At 47.9% G+C, this 17,542-nt stretch overlaps 1 long non-coding RNA gene across 1 annotated transcript in view; it reads left to right on the top strand.

Moving 5' to 3' along the window:
- The window catches only part of LOC146866578 (uncharacterized), a 226,043-nt gene that overhangs the window by 90,122 nt on the left and 118,379 nt on the right, over positions 1–17,542 (top strand). The window lies entirely within an intron of this gene.

The following is a 17,542-nucleotide window of genomic DNA, read 5'->3' as shown; positions in this document are numbered from 1 at the left end:
AAGAATTAGCCTGAAGGCTGCTCTCCACAGCTACCACTAGGATAGGTTACGTTAAAGGTTGTCTTTAGCCTATCACCATAAGAGTCGAATTGGACTGGTACAAGGTGTCCCCTATAACTAGAGGACAGCATATGCCAGGCCAACTTCTCACATTGGTGTGCAGCGGTTGGATTCAAGCTTGCCATTGTTTTACCAGATAACAAATTGAATTTCTAAAGTGAAAGCCACTTGGTACTAAAGGTACATATAAATATAAGCTTAGAATACAATACGTTCTACTGAACTTAGGAGTTGTGTGTAGAGGGCTTAGCACACCTTGACTACAACTCAAGAAAGGGTTCAGTAGGCCACACCTAGTGTAGGTAGATACACCAGTATCACTACACTAGACATGTCTTCAGGTTCAGGAGCCCATAAGGCCTTGGAAGGACCCTCAAGGGTCCCAGTCAACAAGTATGACAACCTCTCTTTTGCAGAGCTTAGGGAGATGTGCACTACTAGGCAACTGAAGACAAACGAAGGTGCCAACACTCAACGTCTCAGGGAAATCCTGCTCATAGCAGACTTCAAGCACACTCTAGTGTCTGAAGGGGTAGACAGGTTGGGTGGGCATCCTGCTGAAGAGGACACCCTAGTGGTGGACTCTGATGAGGACCAGGAAGAGGAAGTTGAACTTGACCTGGATGAATCAGACCATTCACAACATGGAGGTGATGGCCCAAGAGGCACTCCCTCCATCCCTAATGGGAGAGTGGTGGATCCAAACAGAAGGAACAGATCCCCCTCAGAGGGGTCTAACCATTCTGAGAGATCCAAAAGGACCTCTGCCTCTTCTCAGAGAAGAGAATCCTCCCAGGAGAGGAAATGCAGACTGATCCAGTTTGAGCAAGCCAAGCTTCAGCTCAGGACAGAACAGTTAGCAATAGACAGGGAATCCCTGGAGCTTCAGAAAGCTTCCAGAAAATGGGGTCTAGAGACCTCTGGTGGCAGTAATAATACCCCTAGAGTTAGAGAGAAAGCTCCTGACAATAGGAACCTGCATAAGATTGTGCCCCCCTATCAGTCAGGGGATGATATCCATAAATGGATCACTGCACTTGAGAGGGCCTGTAAAGTTCACAGGGTCCCAGTAGAGCAGTGGGCAGCAATCTTATGGCTCTCCTTTGCAGACAAAGGAAGAGACAAGCTCCTCTCTGTCAGAGAAGAGGATGCAGATGATTATTATATCTTGAGAGATGCTTTAATAGATGGGTTTGGCCTAACCACTGATCAATACAGGTTAAAGTTCAGAGATACCCAAAAAGCACAGAATCAAGATTGGGTAGACTTTGTGGATTGTGCTACCAAGGCTCTGGAAGGTTGGTTAAATGGCAGTAAAGTAAATGATTATCAAGGATTGTACAATCTCATCATGAGGGAGCAGATTCTTAATAATTGTCAAAACCAACTCTTACACCAGTACCTGGTGGACTCTGATCTGACCTCTCCCCAAAAACTGGGTAAGAAGGCAGACAATAGGGTCAGAACCAGGATTAGGCCCAAGAACCAAGGTGGTGACCAGAAGAAAAATTCCACAAAGCCCAAAGAGAAAGGTGGGGATAATAAAACAGAAAAATCCTCTGAAGGGCCCCAAAAATCCAGTTCTGGGGGTGGGTCCCAAAATCCTCCCTCTTCCAATAAGAAACCATATTGCCATGTGTGCAAGCAACCTGGCTACTGGAAAACTGACTCCAGTTGTCCAAAGAATGGCAATAAAGAAAATGTTCCTCCAATTGCAGCTCCAACACCTCCTGTTACTACTAGTAGTAATCCCCCAGGTGGTGGGAGTGCACCCAAAAACTTAGTTGGGCTTTCTTGGGGAACTCAGGTGGACTGTGGCCTAACAAGGTCCCCTACACAAGCAACTCTAGTCTGTGATAGTGGCATGGGGTTTGCCAACTTTACCATGAGTCCAAATATCTTGGGCAGGTACAGACAAGAGCCCATGATCAATGATCAGAAGGCTGTGGCCTACAGGGACACAGGGGCTAGTGTCACCATGGTGACAAAGAGACTAGTGCCCCTAGAACAGCTTTTACCTGAGTTTAGCTACCAGGTGACCAATATTGATGGAATTAGGACGGACCATCCCATGGCAGTGGTAAATCTCAGCTGGGGAGGGGTCACTGGCCCAAAGAGAGTGACAGTGTCCCCAACCTTACCTGTTTTACCTGTAGATTGTCTACTGGGGAATGACCTGGAAATCTCAGCCTGGGCTGAGGTAGACCACACTGCCCATTTAAGAATGTTAGGCATCCCTGAGAGAGTGGATGGGACCCTGAGTGAAGCCTGAAACAATGGATCACTCCACCCAAACAGAGAGCATAGGGGGTGAGGAACAGTCCTCTCCCCACCAGACTAAAGGTAAGGGTCAGCTTCCTAAGGGAACTGATCCTGCTCCTTGTGAAGTAACTGCCCCAGAAGTGATCAGGCCTGTCCTGGCTACAGCTCTGATGGCAGGGGATCCTTCCAAGGTGGTACCCAGTCTGGAGCAGGTATCCTGCCCCTCTCTACCCTGCCTCAGTCAGCCCAGGGCTGCAGAGGTCAGTGCAACCTTCGTAAAATCATTGCTGGGTTGTTTGTAGTGTAGCCATACCATATACTCTTAACCGCATTATAAGTATATCGCGATAGCGTGATAACTTGGGAATGGCTACACAGAACCATATCGTGTTTGGTGTCAAACATGTAGGAATCATACCCCCAATCCAGCCATGGGACTGAGGGCATGATTCACCCCTGCTAGAGGGGCGATATGGGAAAAGCGGCAGAATTTAGACACCAATTTGAAAGTGAACACGTAGTACAAAATGGATGCTACCCGCCACCCACACGACTCTGGCTGCCTGTTGCTGGGCAGAACTCCAGCCACGGCAGCTGGACAATAGGGATCCTGTTGCAGGGAGGTGTTCCCACCTCCCCAGACAGACCATGTGGATTGGAACTGGGTGGGTGCACCATAGGATGCCTTTCAGAGTTGCACATAGGCTTCCTCAGTGCCTACATTCTGCATACACCGCCTGGAACCGGTTCAGGGGCATCCTGTCCCCTGCCCAGGTGGGAAACACAAAAAGCGGAGAGGGTGTATCCACCCTTTTCCCGCCTGACCTCTCATTGGTGGGCTCTGATCTGGACACTCCCCTAATATTTGGATAAAGGTGAATACTGGGTCCCCAGAGCCTCAGATTATTCTTGAACTTCACAGTCTTGACCTTCGACTTGCTGCCGCACAGCTACCTGAAGAAATCTCCCTTCGGGTAAAGGAGTTACCCCCCTGCTTGGCAGGCGCCTGAAACACTGCAAGTGACATGGTTGGAAACTCGCTGCTCCTTTGGACATCAACGACTCTTTCCTACCTTGAGGTGGGTTTCCAAGCATCCCAGAGGCCAGTGATTGTGCACAGGAAAGCTCTGCACCGTGGACCCCGTGGGTGCCGAGATCCCCAATACCCCAGGACACCGGCCACCTCTTGCACAGTACCCGACCCCGACAAGTGGGGAAGTTGTGCTTTCGCCCATTATTGAGCCAACCTCTCAGCATCATCTCTGCCAAAGATCGACACCCTAGCCCGCTCCGGCGACCCGTGGGCGCATCTTTACGCACGCCAAATTGCTGCCTCCCGCGGTCCCTTGTCTCAACTGGTGGGCCCTAGCGGAGGTCAATCTTCAATTCCAAGAGTTCCCCTGGTTTCTCCAGGCCTGCTCTTCAGTCTCCTTTTTGGAAACCTTGCTCAGACCTTGTGGGTCTCCACCAGTAGCTGCTTTGTGTTTCTTGCGTGTGTTGCAGTTGCCAAGGCTTAGTGGGTCCAATCCGGACACTAACACCGCAGCGACCCTCATCCTTTGTGGGACAGTCGCCTTCCAGAAGCTGGCCTTCCTTGACGCCTCCTGGACCCCGTGGCTGATGATCCAAGCTACACCTCTTCTACCTGGAAGCACCCGACATTGAAGGGCTCCTTCCCTTGAGCCCCCTGGTCACTGTGCCGTGACCGAGACTCTGTCCCCTCTGCTTTCAGGTCCTTCTCTACAAGATCTACATTTTCATTCTTCACGACAACGCTTTTGGCTAGCAGCAGTTCTTCACGTTTTGTCATTGAAAATCAGCCCGCAACCCGACATCGAAAACGACCTTTGCACCCGGCTTCCCTGGGGCAGGTAACAGTGGTACCTCGGTACTCTCGTGGGTGGGGGCCCTTCAAAAGCTTAACTCTAAAGTGTTGAACTTGAACTCCTGCTAGAAGTGTTTTTAAACTTGTAAAATTCAACCGCGACATTCTCCATAGGCTTTAATAGAGATCCCGACAGTAGCTTTAGCCACTGCACGCGTCTCCCGTGGGTCCCCTCCCTCACTACCTTGGGTGGTTTCACAAGGGGCCCGCGACCCTAAATGCCCTAGGCATTGTCTGTAGAATTGTCGTGGTTCTTATACCACTTTTTTGATATATGGTTTGGTCCCCCCCATGGGGCCCTGTGATTCCAGTGCTATTTATTGTAACTATCAATGCTTGTTTGAATTGTATCTTCAACTCTAGCCTCATAAAGAGACTAGTGGGGTTATTCCTAGAATAAATACATATATTTTATATATATACCTGTGTGGACTACTCTTTCATTTGGTTATTCAAGAGGTTATCTATGGTAAAACAATAAGCTTAACACTCCTTCAAGACTTAGCCTGAAGGCTGCTCTCCACAGCTACCACTAGGATAGCTTACTTTAAAGGTTGTCTTTAGCCTATCACCATAAGAGTCGATTTGGACTGGTACAAGGTGTCCCCTATAACTAGAGGACAGCATATGCCAGGCCAACTTCTCACATTGGTGTGCAGCGGTTGGATTCAAGCTTGCCATTGTTTTACCAGATAACAAATTGAGTTTCTAAAGTGAAAGCCACTTGGTACTAAAGGTACATATAAATATAAGCTTAGAATACCATACGTTCTACTGAACTTAGGAGTTGTGTGTAGAGGGCTTAGCACACCTTGACTACAACTCAAGAAAGGGTTCAGTTGGCCACACCTAATGTAGGTAGATACACCAGTATCACTACACTAGACATGTCTTCAGGTTCAGGAGCCCATAAGGCCTTGGAAGGACCCTCAAGGGTACCAGTCAACAAGTATGACAACCTCTCTTTTGCAGAGCTTAGGGAGATATGCACTACTAGGCAACTGAAGACAAACGAGGGTGCCAACACTCAACGTCTCAGGGAAATCCTGCTCATAGCAGACTTCAAGGAGACTCTAGTGTCTGAAGGGGTAGACAAGTTGGGTGGGCATCCTGCTGAAGAGGACACCCTAGTGGTGGACTCTGATGAGGACCAGGAAGAGGAAGTTAAACTTGACCTGGATGAATCAGACCATTCACAACATGGAGGTGATGGCCCAAGAGGCACTCCCTCCATCCCTAATGGGAGAGTGGTGGATCCAAACAGAAGGAACAGATCCCCCTCAGAGGGGTCTAACCATTCTGAGAGATCCAAAAGGACCCCTGCCTCTTCTCAGAGAAGAGAATCCTCACAGGAGAGGAAATGCAGACTGATCCAGTTTGAGCAAGCCAAGCTTCAGCTCAGGACAGAACAGTTAGCAATAGACAGGGAGTCCCTGGAGCTTCAGAAAGCTTCAATAAAATGGGGTCTAGAGACCTCTGGTGGCAGTAATAATACCCCTAGAGTTAGAGAGAAAGCTCCTGACAATAGGAACCTGCATAAGATTGTGCCCCCCTATCAGTCAGGGGATGATATCCATAAATGGATCACTGCACTTGAGAGGGCCTGTAAAGTTCACAGGGTCCCAGTAGAGCAGTGGGCAGCAATCCTATGGCTCTCCTTTGCAGACAAAGGAAGAGACAAGCTCCTCTCTGTCAGAGAAGAGGATGCAGATGATTATTATATCTTGAGAGATGCTTTAATAGATGGGTTTGGCCTAACCACTGATCAATACAGGTTAAAGTTCAGAGATACCCAAAAAGCACACAATCAAGATTGGGTAGACTTTGTGGATTGTGCTACCAAGGCTCTGGAAGGTTGGTTAAATGGCAGTAAAGTAAATGATTATCAAGGATTGTACAATCTCATCATGAGGGAGCAGATTCTTAATAATTGTCAAAACCAACTCTTACACCAGTACCTGGTGGACTCTGATCTGACCTCTCCCCAAAAATTGGGTAAGAAGGCAGACAATAGGGTCAGAACCAGGATTAGGCCCAAGAACCAAGGTGGCGACCAGAAGAAAGATTCCACAAAGCCCAACGAGAAAGGTGGGGATAATAAAACAGAAAAATCCTCTGAAGGGCCCCAAAAATCCAGTTCTGGGGGTGGGTCCCAAAATCCTCCCTCTTCCAATAAGAAACCATATTGCCATGTGTGCAAGCAACCTGGCTACTGGAAAACTGACTCCAGTTGTCCAAAGAATGGCAATAAAGAAAATGTTCCTCCCATTGCAGCTCCAACACCTCCTGTTACTACTAGTAGTAATCCCCCAGGTGGTGGGAGTGCACCCAAAAACTTAGTTGGGCTTTCTTGGGGAACTCAGGTGGACTCTGGCCTAACCAGGTCCCCTACACAAGCAACTCTAGTCTGTGATGGTGGCATGGGGTTTGCCAACTTTACCATGAGTCCAAATATATTGGGCAGGTACAGACAAGAGCCCATGATCAATGATCAGAAGGCTGTGGCCTACAGGGACACAGGGGCTAGTGTCACCATGGTGACAAAGAGACTAGTGCCCCTAGAACAGCTTTTACCTGAGTTTAGCTACCAGGTGACCAATATTGATGGAATTAGGACAGACCATCCCATGGCAGTTGTAAATCTCAGCTGGGGAGGGGTCACTGGCCCAAAGAGAGTGGCAGTGTCCCCAACCTTACCCGTAGATTGTCTACTGGGGAATGACCTGGAAATCTCAGCCTGGGCTGAGGTAGACCACACTGCCCATTTAAGAATGTTAGGCATCCCTGAGAGAGTGGATGGGACCCTGAGTGAAGCCTGAAACAATGGATCACTCCACCCAGACAGAGAGCATAGGGGTGAGGAACAGTCATCTCCCCACCAGACTAAAGGTAAGGGTCAGCTTCCTAAGGGAACTGATCCTGATCCTTGTGAAGTAACTGCCCCAGAAGTGATCAGGCCTGTCCTGGCTACAGCTCTGATGGCAGGGGATCCTTCCAAGCTGGTACCCAGTCTGGAGCAGGTATCCTGCCCCTCTCTACCCTGCCTCAGTCAGCCCAGGGCTGCAGAGGTCAGTGCAACCTTCGTAAAATCATTGCTGGGTTGTTTGTAGTGTAGCCATACCATATACTCTTAACCGCATTATAAGTATATCGCGATAGCGTGATAACTTGAGAATGGCTACAGAGAACCATATCGTGTTTGGTGTCAAACATGTAGGAATCATACCCCCAACCCAGCCATGGGACTGAGGGCATGATTCACCCCTGCTAGAGGGGCGATATGGGAAAAGCGGCAGAATTTAGACACCAATTTGAAAGTGTACACGTAGTACAAAATGGATGCTACCCGCCACCCACACGACTCTGGCTGCCTGTTGCTGGGCAGAACTCCAGCCACGGCAGCTGGACAATAGGGATCCTGTTGCAGGGAGGTGTTCCCACCTCCCCAGACAGACTATGTGGATTGGAACTGGGTGGGTGCACCATAGGATGCCTTTCAGAGTTGCACGTAGGCTTCCCCAGTGCCTACATTCTGCATACACCGCCTGGAACCGGTTATGGGGCATCCTGTCCCCTGCCCAGGTGGGAAACACACAAAGGGGAGAGGGTGTATCCACCCTTTTCTCGCCTGACCTCTCATTGGTGGGCTCTGATCTGGACACTCCCCTAATATTTGGATAAAGGTGAATACTGGGTCCCCAGAGCCTCAGATTATTCTTGAACTTCACAGTCTTGACCTTCGACTTGCTGCCGCACAGCTACCTGAAGAAATCTCCCTTCGGGTAAAGGAGTTACCCCCCTGCTTGGCAGGCACCTGAAACACTGCAAGTGACATGGTTGGAACCTCGCTGCTCCTTTGGACATCGACGACTCTTTCCTACCTTGAGGTGGGTTTCCAAGCATCCCAGGGGCCAGTGATTGTGCACAGGAAAGCTCTGCATTATGGACCCCGTGGGTGCCGAGATCCCCAATACCCCAGGACACCGGACACCTCTTGCACAGTACCCGACCCCGACAAGTAGGGAAGTTGTGCTTTCGCCCATTATTGAGCCAACCTCTCAGCATCATCTGTGCCAAAGATCGACACCCTAGCTCGCTCCGGCGACCCGTGGGCGCATCTTTACGCACGCCAAATTGCTGCCTCCCGCGGTCCCTTGTCTCAACTTGTGGGCCCTAGCGGAGGTCAATCTTCAATTCCAAGAGTTCCCCTGGTTTCTCCAGGCCTGCTCTTCAGTCTCCTTTTTGGAGACCTTGCTCAGACCTCGTGGGTCTGCACCAGTAGCTGCTTTGTGTTTCTTGCATGTGTTGCAGTTGCCAAGGCTTAGTGGGTCCAATCCGGACACTAACACCGCAGCGACCCTCATCCTTTGTGGGACAGTCGCCCTCCAGAAGCTGGCCTTCCTTGACACCTCCTGGACCCCGTGGCTGATGGTCCAAGCTACACCTCTTCTACCTGGAAGCACCCGACATTGAAGGGCTCCTTCCCTTGAGCCCCCTGGTCACTGTGTCGTGACCCAGACTCTGTCCCCTCTGCTTTCAGGTCCTTCTCTACAAGATCTACATTTTCATTCTTCACGACAACGCTTTTGGCTAGCAGCAGTTCTTCACGTTTTGCCATTGAAAATCAGCCCGCGGCCCGACATCGAAAACGACCTATGCACCCGGCTTCCCTGGGGCAGGTAACAGTGGTACCTCGGTACTCTCGTGGGTGTGGGCCCTTCAAAAGCTTAACTCTAAAGTGTTGAACTTGAACTCCTGCTAGAAGTGTTTTTAAACTTGTACAATTCAACCGCAACATTCTCCATAGGCTTTAATAGAGATCCCAACAGTAGCTTTAGCCACTGCACGCGTCTCCCGTGGGTCCCCTCCCTCACTACCTTGGGTGGTTTCACAAGGGGCCCGCGACCCTAAATGCCCTAGGCATTGTCTGTAGAATTGTCGTGGTTCTTATACCACTTTTTTGATATATGGTTTGGTCCCCCCCATGGGGCCCTGTGATTCCAGTGCTATTTATTGTAACTATCAATGCTTGTTTGAATTGTATCTTCAACTCTAGCCTCATAAAGAGACTAGTGGGGTTATTCCTAGAATAAATACATATATTTTATATTATATACCTGTGTGGACTACTTTTTCATTTGGTTATTCAAGAGGTTATCTATGGTAAAACAATAAGCTTAACACTCCTTCAAGAATTAGCCTGAAGGCTGCTCTCCACAGCTACCACTAGGATAGCTTACTTTAAAGGTTGTCTTTAGCCTATCACCATAAGAGTCGAATTGGACTGGTACAAGGTGTCCCCTATAACTAGAGGACAGCATATGCCAGGCCAACTTCTCACATTGGTGTGCAGCGGTTGGATTCAAGCTTGCCATTGTTTTACCAGATAACAAATTGAATTTCTAAAGTGAAAGCCACTTGGTACTAAAGGTACATATAAATATAAGCTTAGAATACAATACGTTCTACTGAACTTAGGAGTTGTGTGTAGAGGGCTTAGCACACCTTGACTACAACTCAAGAAAGGGTTCAGTAGGCCACACCTAGTGTAGGTAGATACACCAGTATCACTACACTAGACATGTCTTCAGGTTCAGGAGCCCATAAGGCCTTGGAAGGACCCTCAAGGGTCCCAGTCAACAAGTATGACAACCTCTCTTTTGCAGAGCTTAGGGAGATGTGCACTACTAGGCAACTGAAGACAAACGAAGGTGCCAACACTCAACGTCTCAGGGAAATCCTGCTCATAGCAGACTTCAAGCACACTCTAGTGTCTGAAGGGGTAGACAGGTTGGGTGGGCATCCTGCTGAAGAGGACACCCTAGTGGTGGACTCTGATGAGGACCAGGAAGAGGAAGTTGAACTTGACCTGGATGAATCAGACCATTCACAACATGGAGGTGATGGCCCAAGAGGCACTCCCTCCATCCCTAATGGGAGAGTGGTGGATCCAAACAGAAGGAACAGATCCCCCTCAGAGGGGTCTAACCATTCTGAGAGATCCAAAAGGACCTCTGCCTCTTCTCAGAGAAGAGAATCCTCCCAGGAGAGGAAATGCAGACTGATCCAGTTTGAGCAAGCCAAGCTTCAGCTCAGGACAGAACAGTTAGCAATAGACAGGGAATCCCTGGAGCTTCAGAAAGCTTCAAGAAAATGGGGTCTAGAGACCTCTGGGGGCAGTAATAATACCCCTAGAGTTAGAGAGAAAGCTCCTGACAATAGGAACCTGCATAAGATTGTGCCCCCCTATCAGTCAGGGGATGATATCCATAAATGGATCACTGCACTTGAGAGGGCCTGTAAAGTTCACAGGGTCCCAGTAGAGCAGTGGGCAGCAATCTTATGGCTCTCCTTTGCAGACAAAGGAAGAGACAAGCTCCTCTCTGTCAGAGAAGAGGATGCAGATGATTATTATATCTTGAGAGATGCTTTAATAGATGGGTTTGGCCTAACCACTGATCAATACAGGTTAAAGTTCAGAGATACCCAAAAAGCACAGAATCAAGATTGGGTAGACTTTGTGGATTGTGCTACCAAGGCTCTGGAAGGTTGGTTAAATGGCAGTAAAGTAAATGATTATCAAGGATTGTACAATCTCATCATGAGGGAGCAGATTCTTAATAATTGTCAAAACCAACTCTTACACCAGTACCTGGTGGACTCTGATCTGACCTCTCCCCAAAAACTGGGTAAGAAGGCAGACAATAGGGTCAGAACCAGGATTAGGCCCAAGAACCAAGGTGGTGACCAGAAGAAAGATTCCACAAAGCCCAAAGAGAAAGGTGGGGATAATAAAACAGAAAAATCCTCTGAAGGGCCCCAAAAATCCAGTTCTGGGGGTGGGTCCCAAAATCCTCCCTCTTCCAATAAGAAACCATATTGCCATGTGTGCAAGCAACCTAGCTACTGGAAAACTGACTCCAGTTGTCCAAAGAATGGCAATAAAGAAAATGTTCCTCCAATTGCAGCTCCAACACCTCCTGTTACTACTACTAGTAATCCCCCAGGTGGTGGGAGTGCACCCAAAAACTTAGTTGGGCTTTCTTGGGGAACTCAGGTGGACTGTGGCCTAACAAGGTCCCCTACACAAGCAACTCTAGTCTGTGATAGTGGCATGGGGTTTGCCAACTTTACCATGAGTCCAAATATCTTGGGCAGGTACAGACAAGAGCCCATGATCAATGATCAGAAGGCTGTGGCCTACAGGGACACAGGGGCTAGTGTCACCATGGTGACAAAGAGACTAGTGCCCCTAGAACAGCTTTTACCTGAGTTTAGCTACCAGGTGACCAATATTGATGGAATTAGGACAGACCATCCCATGGCAGTTGTAAATCTCAGCTGGGGAGGGGTCACTGGCCCAAAGAGAGTGGCAGTGTCCCCAACCTTACCCGTAGATTGTCTACTGGGGAATGACCTGGAAATCTCAGCCTGGGCTGAGGTAGACCACACTGCCCATTTAAGAATGTTAGGCATCCCTGAGAGAGTGGATGGGACCCTGAGTGAAGCCTGAAACAATGGATCACTCCACCCAAACAGAGAGCATAGGGGGTGAGGAACAGTCCTCTCCCCACCAGACTAAAGGTAAGGGTCAGCTTCCTAAGGGAACTGATCCTGCTCCTTGTGAAGTAACTGCCCCAGAAGTGATCAGGCCTGTCCTGGCTACAGCTCTGATGGCAGGGGATCCTTCCAAGGTGGTACCCAGTCTGGAGCAGGTATCCTGCCCCTCTCTACCCTGTCTCAGTCAGCCCAGGGCTGCAGAGGTCAGTGCAACCTTCGTAAAATCATTGCTGGGTTGTTTGTAGTGTAGCCATACCATATACTCTTAACCGCATTATAAGTATATCGCGATAGCGTGATAACTTGGGAATGGCTACACAGAACCATATCGTGTTTGGTGTCAAACATGTAGGAATCATACCCCCAATCCAGCCATGGGACTGAGGGCATGATTCACCCCTGCTAGAGGGGCGATATGGGAAAAGCGGCAGAATTTAGACACCAATTTGAAAGTGTACACGTAGTACAAAATGGATGCTACCCGCCACCCATACGACTCTGGCTGCCTGTTGCTGGGCAGAACTCCAGCCACGGCAGCTGGACAATAGGGATCCTGTTGCAGGGAGGTGTTCCCACCTCCCCAGACAGACTATGTGAATTGGAACTGGGTGGGTGCACCATAGGATGCCTTTCAGAGTTGCACATAGGCTTCCTCAGTGCCTACATTCTGCATACACCGCCTGGAACCGGTTCAGGGGCATCCTTTCCCCTGCCCAGGTGGGAAACACACTAAGCGGAGAGGGTGTATCCACCCTTTTCCCGCCTGACCTCTCATTGGTGGGCTCTGATCTGGACACTCCCCTAATATTTGGATAAAGGTGAATACTGGGTCCCCAGAGCCTCAGATTATTCTTGAACTTCACAGTCTTGACCTTCGACTTGCTGCCGCACAGCTACCTGAAGAAATCTCCCTTCGGGTAAAGGAGTTACCCCCCTGCTTGGCAGGCGCCTGAAACACTGCAAGTGACATGGTTGGAACCTCGCTGCTCCTTTGGACATCAACGACTCTTTCCTACCTTGAGGTGGGTTTCCAAGCATCCCAGAGGCCAGTGATTGTGCACAGGAAAGCTCTGCACCGTGGACCCCGTGGGTGCCGAGATCCCCAATACCCCAGGACACCGGCCACCTCTTGGACAGTACCCGACCCCGACAAGTGGGGAAGTTGTGCTTTCGCCCATTATTGAGCCAACCTCTCAGCATCATCTCTGCCAAAGATCGACACCCTAGCCCGCTCCGGCGACCCGTGGGCGCATCTTTACGCACGCCAAATTGCTGCCTCCCGCGGTCCCTTGTCTCAACTTGTGGGCCCTAGCGGAGGTCAATCTTCAATTCCAAGAGTTCCCCTGGTTTCTCCAGGCCTGCTCTTCAGTCTCCTTTTTGGAAACCTTGCTCAGACCTTGTGGGTCTCCACCAGTAGCTGCTTTGTGTTTCTTGCGTGTGTTGCAGTTGCCAAGGCTTAGTGGGTCCAATCCGGACACTAACACCGCAGCGACCCTCATCCTTTGTGGGACAGTCGCCCTCCAGAAGCTGGCCTTCCTTGACGCCTCCTGGACCCCGTGGCTGATGATCCAAGCTACACCTCTTCTACCTGGAAGCACCCGACATTGAAGGGCTCCTTCCCTTGAGCCCCCTGGCCACTGTGCCGTGACCGAGACTCTGTCCCCTCTGCTTTCAGGTCCTTCTCTACAAGATCTACATTTTCATTCTTCACGACAACGCTTTTGGCTAGCAGCAGTTCTTCACGTTTTGTCATTGAAAATCAGCCCGCGACCCGACATCGAAAACAACCTTGTCACCCGGCTTCCCTGGGGCAGGTAACAGTGGTACCTCGGTACTCTCGTGGGTGGGGGCCCTTCAAAAGCTTAACTCTAAAGTGTTGAACTTGAACTCCTGCTAGAAGTGTTTTTAAACTTGTAAAATTCAACCGCGACATTCTCCATAGGCTTTAATAGAGATCCCGACAGTAGCTTTAGCCACTGCACGCGTCTCCCATGGGTCCCCTCCCTCACTACCTTGGGTGGTTTCACAAGAGGCACGCGACCCTAAATGCCCTAGGCATTGTCTGTAGAATTGTCGTGGTTCTTATACCACTTTTTTGATATATGGTTTGGTCCCCCCCGGGGCCCTGTGATTCCAGTGCTATTTATTGTAACTATCAATGCTTGTTTGAATTGTATCTTCACCTCTAGCCTCATAAAGAGACTAGTGGGGTTATTCCTAGAATAAATACATATATTTTATATATATACCTGTGTGGACTACTCTTTCATTTGGTTATTCAAGAGGTTATCTATGGTAAAACAATAAGCTTAACACTCCTTCAAGACTTAGCCTGAAGGCTGCTCTCCACAGCTACCACTAGGATAGCTTTCTTTAAAGGTTGTCTCTAACCTATCACCATAAGAGTCGAATTGGACTGGTACAAGGTGTCCCCTATAACTAGAGGACAGCATATGCCAGGCCAACTTCTCACACTTATGGTGGGCAAAGCATTGACCTAGTCGGATTCTCAGTTCAAACCATCTTGTTCAAAGACAGATAAACTGTTGGTAAGGTCTATGTTGCTAAACGTGGTGACAATCTTTTAGGCTGGCGTCACCAACGAGATCTTGGAATCATTCGGAATCCGAATGCACCCAACCAAGTGATGTTACTTACACCCCACAGTGATCATCAAGACATTACTGAAAAGTATCCAGAGATCTTTAATGAAAATCTTGGACTCCTTAATGGGTTTAAACACAAGATTATTTTAAAAGACAGCACAACCCCTGTAGTACATAAAGTTAGGAAAGTTCCTAATCTCGTGATTAAACCATTAAAAGAGGATCTAGAAAGATTACTTAGTTTGGGTGTCATAGAGGAGATTGACTCCTCAGAGTCCCCATAGTTTTGGCCCCTAAGGACAAAGGCACAAAGATTCGGATGTGTGTAAAGCCTTAACAACTGCATTTGGGTTGATAGGCAACCTTTGCCTAACATTAATGAGGCTCACACGAAATTAGGAGGTGCCTGTCTTTTCAGCGTCATGGACTTGTCGTCGGCTTACCATCAGGTCATGCTGCATGAGGACTCTAGGGCATTGACTTCATTTGTAACACCATTAGGTGCCTATAGGTTTGTGGGGATGCCTTTTGGGCTAGCGAGCGCTGCTGCATGTTTCCAAAGAATCATGAAGGATGCTCTATCTGGGATTGACTCTATTCTTTTCTTTCAAGATGACATTCTTGTTTTCGGACACAATAGAGTCAAACATGACGAAGTACTGTTCAAAGTTTTATCAAGACTACAACAACGAGGGCTCACTCTCAAAAGTGAGAAATGTAATTTCAGGTTCAGTTCTGTGTCCTATTTAGGCCACTCCATTTCTAGTGAGGGTATCAGTCCCAAAATTGACCTTGCTGAAGCAATTTTGCAAGCCCCAGCTCCCATGAACAAGGACCAAGTTATGTCTTTCCTTGGCTTGTCCGAGTTTTACTCGAAATTCATTTACAATTTTGCCTGTGTTGTACAGCTCTTAAGGTTATTACTTAAAAAGGGGGTTGATTTCAAATGGTCTGAAGACTCTGATGTTGCTTTCAAGATTCTCAAAGGTGAGATTGCAAGCATGCCTACCCTGGGACATTTTGATGTAAGAAGGAAAACCATCCTCACCACGGACGCCAGTTTACGAGGATTGGGTGCTGTCTTGTCCCAGATGGTTGATGGTTCCGAGAAGATTATTGGTTTCGCCTCCCGCTCACTGAAAGTGCTGAGGAATGCTATTCGGTGATTGAATGCGAGGTGTTGGCATGCTCGTGGGTCATCAACCATTTCAGGTTCTATTTGTGAGGGTTACCATTTTTGGTCCATACTGACCATAAATCCCTTGTATATATGTTTGCGTGCAGGAATGGTGAAGCACTACTCCCAGGATCAAAAGATGGATAGAGGGACTCTGAGAGAATAACTTTACAATTAAATACTTGTCTGATCTTAGGAATATTTCTGCAGATTTTCTCTCTAGAATGCCAATTGAAAAGAATGTATTTTTCCCCTCTGAGCATGCTGTATCATGGGTAAGGGAATGTGCTCTCAATAAGCGGGAATGGAAAGCTGGTGCTGTTTGCGATGACTCCAGGGGACCCTTAATGGAGTTTGTTGTTAATAGATGGCCTGCCTGTTCTGATGTCCCAGCTGTTGCCAAACCTTATTGGAATGTTCGTGATGAGTTAAACATTCTTGATAGTGAGCTTTTCAAGGGTGATAGGTTAATTCCTCCTCTTTCCCTCAGAGAAACGATTGTTAATTTGGCACATCCTGGTCGCAGTTCAACCAAGGCAAGAGTCAGGGAGTCCTGCTGGTGGCCAGAGGTTGACAAGAATGTCGAAGAGAGTGTCAGAGATTGCACCATGTGTGCTGCCAATGATAAGTCCAGGAAAGTCTGCGCTGCACTACTTTCCCCTGTGGCTCTTCCTGAGCGACCTTGGTCCAAATTAGCCATCGACATTGTGGGACCTTTAGATGTTTTAGCCCCCACAGAAAGATTTGTTGTGGTATTAGTTGCTACACTTCTAAATGGATTTCTGCATGCTGTATGAGTTCTGTTGTTACCAAAAACATTATTGAATTTATGAAGGATGCGTTTGTTTCTGAAGGGATAACCGATGTTTTGGTTTCTGATAATGGAGTACAATTTACCTCTCAAGTTATGTCTGATTTTTTGAAAGATCTTTCCATTACCCACCATCGTACGGCTCTCTACTCACCTCAGGCAAATGGCTTAGTTGAGAGCATGAACCGGCTTGTGAGAGCATGTGTCCAAACTGCCATTGCCACTGGTGTTCCCCTTTAGGGTGTCCTTAGAGAGAAAATCTGGGCACACAGTAACACTCCCAACAGTGTTACGGGTGTTTCCCTTTTAGGAGGCTTAGTGGTAAGACAGCTAGATCCAAGCTCAATCCTGTATGCTTGAGTGTTAAGGACAGTAACAAGTTTGTTGATGATTGCAGAGTTAGAAAATATCAGGAAGGTTACAAACAAAGATTTGATACTCATATGTGTGTGCATATGTGTGAGTGGAAGGTGGGTGATCTTGTATTTGTAAAAAAAAGCTGTATGGTCTTCCAAAGGTGAGACCTAGTTTTTCGATCTTAAATGCATCATCAAAGTTCTGAAAAATGTTGTCATGCTTGATGGAGGGGATGTTTGGAACATGTCCGGCCTTTCCAAATGTGGCAATAGGGGTGGTCCTGAACTTTCCCGAGAGAGTCATGGTGTGACTCAATCTGTTCCTCCTGAGCGTGAGCATTTAATTGTTCCTCCTGGGTGCTCCGTTAGATCCAGAAGGCCATCTCCACATCTTTTGGATTATGTATTTAAGTAGTGATGTTTGTATTTGCCTTCTTTCTTTTTGTTTCATTTTGTTTCCATGTTCTTTTTCCTCTTTTCTTTTTTTTCCTCTTTTCTTTGCATTATAAAGAGAAGATATGTTGTAACTTCCCCTTTTAATTGAGTGTTCTCTTTGGGTAGAATGTTACCATGTTAGCATTGGAATGGTCTGGTCTGTGTAGATAAGTTGTAGCTGTAGCGTCCATCCGCTGTCATGGACTGTCTGGTGGGTGTATGAATAAATACTTCAAGAAGTTACATGATATTCTCTTTATTATATTAGAATGCCTATGAAAGCACCATGTTTTGAGAAGCAAAAGCTAACAATGCAGCGGAAGATTGGCCCAATTATTTCTAAGAAACACTTGGAAGCAGCTACTCAGCACTCCACAATTTACATAAATA

Source organism: Triturus cristatus, chromosome 2_1 (genome assembly GCF_964204655.1).
Source record: "Triturus cristatus chromosome 2_1, aTriCri1.1, whole genome shotgun sequence".
In the NCBI taxonomy this organism is placed as follows: Eukaryota; Metazoa; Chordata; class Amphibia; order Caudata; family Salamandridae; genus Triturus; species Triturus cristatus.
The sequence above is the reverse complement of the archived record's forward strand: the minus strand, read 5'-3'. Positions and strand labels throughout refer to the sequence as shown.